Raw genomic sequence first — 8,862 nt, 5'->3', positions numbered from 1 at the left:
AGTAGGTTAATGTGGAAGGAGGAGGAGGAGAAAGTCTTTTTTTTTGAGCGGAAAACACGATCCAATCGTCCGCTAGGATGAAATTGTACCAGCCCGGGTAACAACAATAAGGTGTCTGCCGAGGTATTGTGTGTTTGTGTTAAGTTTTATGGGATTGAGATGAATATTGTTCACTTGTTTTATATGGGTGGGTTTTTTTTTTTTTGGTGTTGGGATGTCTACCTCCCTGTGGGTTTTGATGGATTATTAGATATTGCCACTGTGTATCTCTATCTATCTATCTATCTCTCTATCGATTTATATATCATGATTTTTGTATTGTTTAAGTTTGGAGTATCAGCGGCTTGTGTTGAATCATAGTAGGAAGTTTTGTTATTTTTTGTTATTATTATCATCCATTTTACGTTGGCCTTTAATAATATATTTAAGTTACAGTCTTAAATGTATTAATGTATATTTCCTACAGACTGTTTTAATGTAGGTGTTTTCAAGAATATAGTCCTTCCTGTCATGCTTTCGTGATGCCATGAAATATATATATATATATATATATATATATATATATATATATATATATATATATATATATATATATATATATCGCTTAATCACTGATTTTTTGATATCGTTTCATCACTGATTTGCCGATAATCGAATTTATAACACCTCGCTTTCCCGGTAATATGTTATGCTTTTGTTTCTCGTTGTAATGGGACGTGTCTGGAGGGAACATGAATTATATACAGACGTTGAAAGTGAGTTGGTGGAGCCGTCTGGAACCCAGGTCGATCAGGAAACCCAGACTGGACACTCCGGGAGGGGAACACGAACCTCGACGTAACACTAGGCTGTGCCAGAGATAACCAGACTGGACACTCCGGCAGGGGAACACGAGCGTCGACTTAACACTAGGATATGCCAGAGATGACCAGACTGGACACTCCGGCAGGGGAACACGAACCTCGACATAACACTAGGCTGCGCCAGAGATGACCAGACTGGACACTCCGGGAGGGGAACACGAACCTCGACATAACACTAGGCTGCGCCAGAGATGACCAGACTGGACACTCCGGGAGGGGAACACGAACCTCGACATAACACTAGGCTGCGCCAGAGATGACCAGACTGGACACTCCGGCGGGGGAACACGAACCTCGACATAACGCCTGGCCCTCTGGTGGATGAGTTCCATGTCTTAGTAATCACCTTCATCGGGAGGCCCACATGTCACACGTAAAAGCTTACCTTTATTTATTCTTGGGCTAATAATGCCATGAAATGGCTGGCGCGCTGGTGGCGTGTGCAAATTAATAATGCGGTGGAGGCTTCATTAGGCAACAGATGGTAATTAAAAGTAATTAGAAAGGATTGTATTACCTCAGTGCACCACTCGTTAGGGAATGAGAATGATAAAGGCGAGAATGGGGTACAATTGGCAGGAATTACGACCGTATAGATCAGTCTGTCTGTGTCTTGGTGAGGTACCACAACTTCTATGTCTCTTTATCTCTTCTTCTCCTGGGTCGTCATTTCTGCCTCTCTGTCTCTCTAAAGCACCGCTTGTGTCTCTCCCTCTCTGAGTCACTACTTCTCTCTCTCTCGCTCTGTCTCCCTGAGGCACCACTTCCGTCTCTCTGGAACACGGCTCTGTCTCTCTCTGTCTGTTTCAGGTACCACTAATGTCTCTCTGAGACACCACTGCTGTCTCAGAGACACCTCTACTGTCTCTTTGGAGCACTACCACTGTCAATCCGAAGCGCCACTACTGTCTCTCCGAGACACCACCACTATCTATCTCTCCGAGGCACCACGTCTCTCTTTCTCATGGACTCTGTTTCTCTCTTTCTGGTTCTCTGAGTCTCCACTTCTGTCTCACTGTCTCTCATGGGCACCACTTCAGTCTCTCTGTCTCCCTGAAGCGCCTTCTCTGTCTCTAAGTCACCGCTTCTGCCTCTCTGCCATCTCTAGGGCACAGCACCTGTGTCTCTGTCGTTCCCAGGCAGAAATTCTGTCTGTCAGTCTCTCAGATGAGTTGCCTGTCTCTGGAAGGTACTATTAGTCTCTCTGCCCCTCTGAGGAGCCTCCTGTCTCTCGTAGGTACCACTTGTCTCTCTCTCAGGGCCAATTTGTCTCTCTCAGAGGCACCATTGTCTCTCTGAGGATCCATTTGTCTCTCTAAGGTGCTGCTTGTCTCTCAGAGGAACCCGTTATCTCTCTGGGGTACCAGTGTTGTCTCTCTGGGTAGCCAGCCACAACTGCCTCTGTCTCTTGTAACGCACCACTGGTGTCTCTCTGGTACAATAATCTGTCTCTCCTAAGACCTTGCGCCTTTTTCACCGCATGTCTCTCTCGCCACAACCGCTGTGCCACAGCTTCTGTCTCTCTCTGTTTCGCTGGTGCCGTCTGCTTCCTTCACCGGTAACGTCTCTCTGTCTCACCCCTACCGTTTCTTTGTCTCACCAATACCGCCACTGTGTCTCCCCCCCCCCCGCACAACCTCTCTGTCTCACCGTTACTGTCTCTCTGTTTCACCGTCAACACAGTACATGGGAACCCCCCTTAAGGAACTGTGGTATAACCCCAGTACACCACAGTACACAGACACGCACACACACACGCACACACATACGCCAGTACTTACGCGAGCTGGTCAGTGCCAGTGCTGAGCGACACTCACCACGCCTCCCGATGGCACTCTGACCCCGGGTCGCGTGGCTGGGGGTAGTGGCAGCGGCGGTAGCGGCAGCAGCAACGGAGGGCACCCGTTCCGAGGGAGAACACGTGTCCCCAGGGAGAACACGTGTCAGCAGGGAGAACACCTGTCAGTAGGAGAACACGTGTCCCCAGGGAGAACACGTGTCAGCAGGGAGAACACGTGTCAGCAGGGAGAACACGTGTCAGCAGGGAGAATACCCCGTCCCCAGGGAGAACACGTGTCAGCAGGGAGAACACGTGTCCCCAGGGAGAACACGTGTCCCCAGGGAGAACACGTGTCCCCAGGGAGAACACGTGTCAGCAGGGAGAACACCTGTCAGTAGGAGAACACGTGTCCCCAGGGAGAACACGTGTCCCCAGGGAGAACACGTGTCCCCAGGGAGAACACGTGTCAGCAGGGAGAACACGTGTCAGCAGGGAGAATACCCCGTCCCCAGGGAGAACACGTGTCAGCAGGGAGAACACGTGTCCCCAGGGAGAACACGTGTCAGCAGGGAGAACACGTGTCAGCAGGGAGAACACGTGTCAGCAGGGAGAACACGTGTCAGCAGGGAGAACACCTGTCAGTAGGAGAACACGTGTCAGCAGGGAGAACACCTGTCAGTAGGAGAACACGTGTCCCCAGGGAGAACACGTGTCAGCAGGGAGAACACCTGTCAGTAGGAGAACACGTGTCAGCAGGGAGAACACGTGTCAGCAGGGAGAACACGTGTCAGCAGGGAGAACACGTGTCAGCAGGGAGAACACGTGTCAGCAGGGAGAACACGTGTCAGCAGGGAGAACACCTGTCAGTAGGAGAACACGTGTCAGCAGGGAGAACACGTGTCAGCAGGGAGAATACCCCGTCCCCAGGGAGAACACGTGTCAGCAGGGAGAATACCCCGTCCCCAGGGAGAACACGTGTCAGCAGGGAGAATACCCCGTCCCCAGGGAGAACACGTGTCCCCAGGGAGAACACGTGTCCCCAGGGAGAACACGTGTCAGCAGGGAGAACACCTGTCAGTAGGAGAACACGTGTCAGCAGGGAGAACACCTGTCAGTAGGGAGAACACGTGTCAGCAGGGAGAGCACCTGGCAGTAGGGAGAACACGTGTCAGCAGGGAGAATACCCCGTCCCCAGGGAGAACACGTGTCAGCAGGGAGAATACCCCGTCCCCAGGGAGAACACGTGTCAGCAGGGAGAATACCCCGTCCCCAGGGAGAACACGTGTCAGCAGGGAGAACACGTGTCAGTAGGGAGAACATCTGTCAGTAGGAGAACACGTGTCAGCAGGGAGAACACGTGTCCCCAGGGAGAACACGTGTCCCCAGGGAGAACACGTGTCAGCAGGGAGAACACCTGTCAGTAGGAGAACACGTGTCCCCAGGGAGAACACGTGTCAGCAGGGAGAACACCTGTCAGTAGGAGAACACGTGTCAGCAGGGAGAACACGTGTCAGCAGGGAGAACACGTGTCCCCAGGGAGAACACGTGTCCCCAGGGAGAACACGTGTCCCCAGGGAGAACACGTGTCAGCAGGGAGAACACGTGTCCCCAGGGAGAACACGTGTCAGCAGGGAGAACACGTGTCCCCAGGGAGAACACGTGTCAGCAGGGAGAACACGTGTCCCCAGGGAGAACACGTGTCAGCAGGGAGAACACGTGTCCCCAGGGAGAACACGTGTCAGCAGGGAGAACACGTGTCAGCAGGGAGAACACCTGTCAGTAGGAGAACACGTGTCAGCAGGGAGAACACGTGTCCCCAGGGAGAACACGTGTCCCCAGGGAGAACACGTGTCAGCAGGGAGAACACCTGTCAGTAGGAGAACACGTGTCAGCAGGGAGAACACGTGTCAGCAGGGAGAACACCTGTCAGTAGGAGAACACGTGTCCCCAGGGAGAACACGTGTCAGCAGGGAGAACACGTGTCCCCAGGGAGAACACGTGTCCCCAGGGAGAACACGTGTCAGCAGGGAGAACACCTGTCAGTAGGAGAACACGTGTCAGCAGGGAGAACACGTGTCAGCAGGGAGAACACCTGTCAGTAGGAGAACACGTGTCAGCAGGGAGAACACCTGTCAGTAGGAGAACACGTGTCAGCAGGGAGAACACGTGTCAGCAGGGAGAACACCTGTCAGTAGGAGAACACGTGTCCCCAGGGAGAACACGTGTCAGCAGGGAGAACACGTGTCAGCAGGGAGAACACCTGTCAGTAGGAGAACACGTGTCAGCAGGGAGAACACCTGTCAGTAGGAGAACACGTGTCAGCAGGGAGAACACCTGTCAGTAGGAGAACACGTGTCAGCAGGGAGAACACCTGTCAGTAGGAGAACACGTGTCAGCAGGGAGAACACGTGTCAGCAGGGAGAACACGTGTCAGCAGGGAGAACACCTGTCAGTAGGAGAACACGTGTCAGCAGGGAGAACACGTGTCCCCAGGGAGAACACGTGTCAGCAGGGAGAACACGTGTCAGCAGGGAGAACACCTGTCAGTAGGAGAACACGTGTCAGCAGGGAGAACACCTGTCAGTAGGAGAACACGTGTCAGCAGGGAGAACACCTGTCAGTAGGAGAACACGTGTCAGCAGGGAGAACACGTGTCAGCAGGGAGAACACCTGTCAGTAGGAGAACACGTGTCCCCAGGGAGAACACGTGTCAGCAGGGAGAATACCCCGTCCCCAGGGAGAACACGTGTCAGCAGGGAGAACACCTGTCAGTAGGAGAACACGTATCAGCAGGGAGAACACTTGTCAGCAGGGAGAACACGTGTCAGCAGGGAGAACACCTGTCAGTAGGAGAACACGTGTCAGCAGGGAGAACACCTGTCAGTAGGAGAACACGTGTCAGCAGGGAGAGCACCTGTCAGTAGGAGAACACGTGTCAGCAGGAGAATACCCCGTCCCCAGGGAGAACACGTGTCCCCAGGGAGAACACGTGTCAGCAGGGAGAATACCCCGTCCCCAGGGAGAACACGTGTCAGCAGGGAGAATACCCCGTCCCCAGGGAGAACACGTGTCAGCAGGGAGAGCACCAGTCATAGGAGAGAACTCGTGTCAGCAGGGATGAATATCCAGTCCCACAGGGTGAACCGTGTCCACAGGCGGAGATCACGTGTTCAGTTAGGGAGAACATCTGTCGCTAGGGAGAATATGAGTCACAGGGAGAACTCCTGACATTACGGAGGGCACCCGTTCCGAGGGAGAACACGTGTCAGCAGGGAGAACACGTGTCCCCAGGGAGAACACTGTGACAACGGAGGCACATAGAAAGTCACGTGACGCGTGATGGCGGTAAACGACTTAACAAGCAGATGACGAGCACCCGGATGGTCAACAGGTGGCGGGGGGGGGCGTGGCCCTCCCTCCCTCCCTCCACTACACCTCCCTTTACCTGCCTGGCTACCACCACACCTCCACCCCTCCATTTCCCTCCTCCCTCCCACCTCCCATCACCCTCATGTTATAGCGAACGCCTTATCTATATTCCCTATAGTTCATGCTGCGTCCATCTATGTGGTATAGACTTTGCTATGTTTCTGGGTTGCTATGTGCACTGAGTGACTCCTTTGCTGCACTTCGTGTGGCCCGCGCTTGTTTTGCCATGTCCGTCACACCTCCTCCCCGAAAGAATGAACAGAGAAGGGGTCCAAGTGAGGATTTTGCCTTCTTAAGTGCTCTGTCCTCTGTTCTTGACGCTACCTCGCCTACGCGGGAAATGGCGAATATGTATAATTATGTATATATATATATATATATATATATATATATATATATATATATATATATATATATATATATATATATCATGTGGCCTTTGTTGTCTTTTCCTTGCGCTACCTCCTCGGGGGGGGGGGGGGATCCATTTCATGTGTGGCGGGGTGGCGACGGGAAAGGATGAAGGCAGCATGTTTGAATATGTACATGTTTATGTATGTATATGTATGTATACGTTGAAATGTGTAGGTATGTATATGTGCGTGTGTGGGCGTTTATGTATATCCATGTGTATGTGGGTGGGTTGGGTCATTCTTTCGCCTGTTTCCTTGCGCTACCTCGGTAACGCGAGAGACAGCGAATAAGTATAATAAAAAAGTAATATATATATATATATATATATATATATATATATATATATATATATATATATATATATATATATATATATATATATAAGTTCCTCTCAAACTAGATGAACTTCTCCCGTGGTACGCGACCTGCTGGGGTCAGTACATCACAGGCGATATAGACTTCCTGGCTTTGCACGGCTCTGGGGTGAGGTTTGAGCCCTCGCAGCCATGCCAGGACACGGACACCACCTCGCTCCCGAGGTGTGTGTGTGAGAGAGAGAGAGAGAGAGAGAGAGAGAGAGAGAGAGAGAGAGAGAGAGAGAGAGAGAGAGAGAATCTTCGTGATGCAGTACTTCAAGAGAATGATTCACTGTTTACATTACCTTCCGTTTCCCACTGGCATTCACTGGATTGTTTTAACCACTGAAGAGTAATGGCGAGGCTATTACGAATATATATATATATATATATATATATATATATATATATATATATATATATATATATATATATATATATATATTCATTTATTTATTTTCCTGTATATGCCATCCATCGAATCTAAATAATATCTCTTTAATACAAATACAAAGAAGAATTCTGTTGTCACTTATATGTAGATATGAGTGTATGTGTCAGACGTGATGTATGATGGAAATACATATATATATGTGTGTGAGGCGTGATGTATGATGGAAATATATGTAGATATGTGTCAGTCGTGATGTATGGTGGGCATCTTTGTTGATACTACAGTGGATGAAGGGTTTGAACACCGCCGTAGCCCTTTTAGTAAATGAAATATATTTCCACTTGTAAATAACATATATTTCCACTTGTAAAAAAAGAAGTGGAAATTACGTTTTTTTTTCACAGTGAGTAATGACACAGCTTGGTCAGGTCTGGTGACACACTGTGTCAACCCTGGCACAGGCTCTTGCCTGCGACAGAGGCACAGAGGTGGGTTGTGTGTTCTCTGGGGTGCCATTATTTTTGGTATAGGTGGGTTGTGTATTCTCTGGGGTGCCATTGTTGGCATAGGTGGGTTGTGTGTTCTCTGGAGTGGCATTCCTGGAGTGCCACAGTACTATATTCCATTCATATAGATGTTACACATAGTTACCCCCATAGATAGTACATGGAGTTATCCTTTTAGACAGTACATATAGTTAGCCCTAGTAAAATTATGACGCATCATTTTCTTTGAGTCCCCATCAGTACGTTTTCTTTACGATCCTCCCTAACTGAGGTTAAGCATAATTTGAATTAATTTCATTCAAGAAAGAATATAAATAGATAATTACAGTTACTTTCACTTCACAGTATTAGTTTTTATATGTAATCTGTAGAATGAAATACAATTACTTTCACTTTACAGTATTAGTTTTTATACGTATATCAGTAGAAAAAATGTCAGACAGTCCTGATCAGCGTAAAACTGTTAATTCTTTTAAAAATAGTTGAGAAAAAGATATTTAATGAGTTGATTATCAGGCGTGACTGACTCATATGAGTATTAGTTTATTGTTCTTGCTGTACTCGAAGGATTTCGTCCCAGTTGACCAATTGGAAGGGAAGAGGAAGGTATGATTGCAAGAAATGACAAGATGAGAGAAAATGCGTGTATACAGAGGAAGGGGAACGCATGGGAATGATTTTAACTCAAATTGTGTTATTGTTCTGCACTTGTTCATTATAACCATCGTCAAGTTATAGATACACGTCAAAAATAAAAAAAAAAATAGTCATTACATATATGGCTGCTCCTTGTAACAAGATCATGGCATGATTATATTAAACGAATTAATCACACTAATATTTTTCCCAATTTATTTTTCCCGCCGTCGAATATTTTTCTTTTTTATATTTTTGTATTTTTTCTTTTTCTCTCTCTTTTTTTTTTTTTTTGGCCCGCAAGATAAAAAGGGAAAACATCAGCTTTAACGGTAGCAGCCAGTCATGCACTGGACTCCCTCGTCTCAATGTAAATGAATTAAGTCTGCCCTCCGCCAGGCCCACCACACTCCCTCAGCCATGCACGTACACCACCACCATCTACACACACCCCACACACACCTCAAGCGGCTGTCTGTACACA

General features: G+C 48.6%; 2 protein-coding genes across 3 annotated transcripts in view; one reads left to right on the top strand and one right to left on the bottom strand.

Annotated features, from left to right (window-relative positions):
* Positions 1–2,764, bottom strand: part of LOC139766499 (synaptotagmin-10-like) — a 112,454-nt gene extending 109,690 nt beyond the window's left edge. The window contains exon 1 of the mRNA XM_071695163.1: positions 2,645–2,764. The gene's annotated coding sequence lies outside the window, so the exon portion shown is untranslated. The remainder of the gene's footprint in view (positions 1–2,644) is intronic.
* The window catches only part of LOC139766498 (uncharacterized), a 193,174-nt gene that overhangs the window by 103,616 nt on the left and 80,696 nt on the right, over positions 1–8,862 (top strand). The gene's annotated exons all lie outside the window — the stretch shown is intronic.

This window comes from Panulirus ornatus, chromosome 58 (genome assembly GCF_036320965.1).
Source record: "Panulirus ornatus isolate Po-2019 chromosome 58, ASM3632096v1, whole genome shotgun sequence".
In the NCBI taxonomy this organism is placed as follows: Eukaryota; Metazoa; Arthropoda; class Malacostraca; order Decapoda; family Palinuridae; genus Panulirus; species Panulirus ornatus.
The sequence above is the reverse complement of the archived record's forward strand: the minus strand, read 5'-3'. Positions and strand labels throughout refer to the sequence as shown.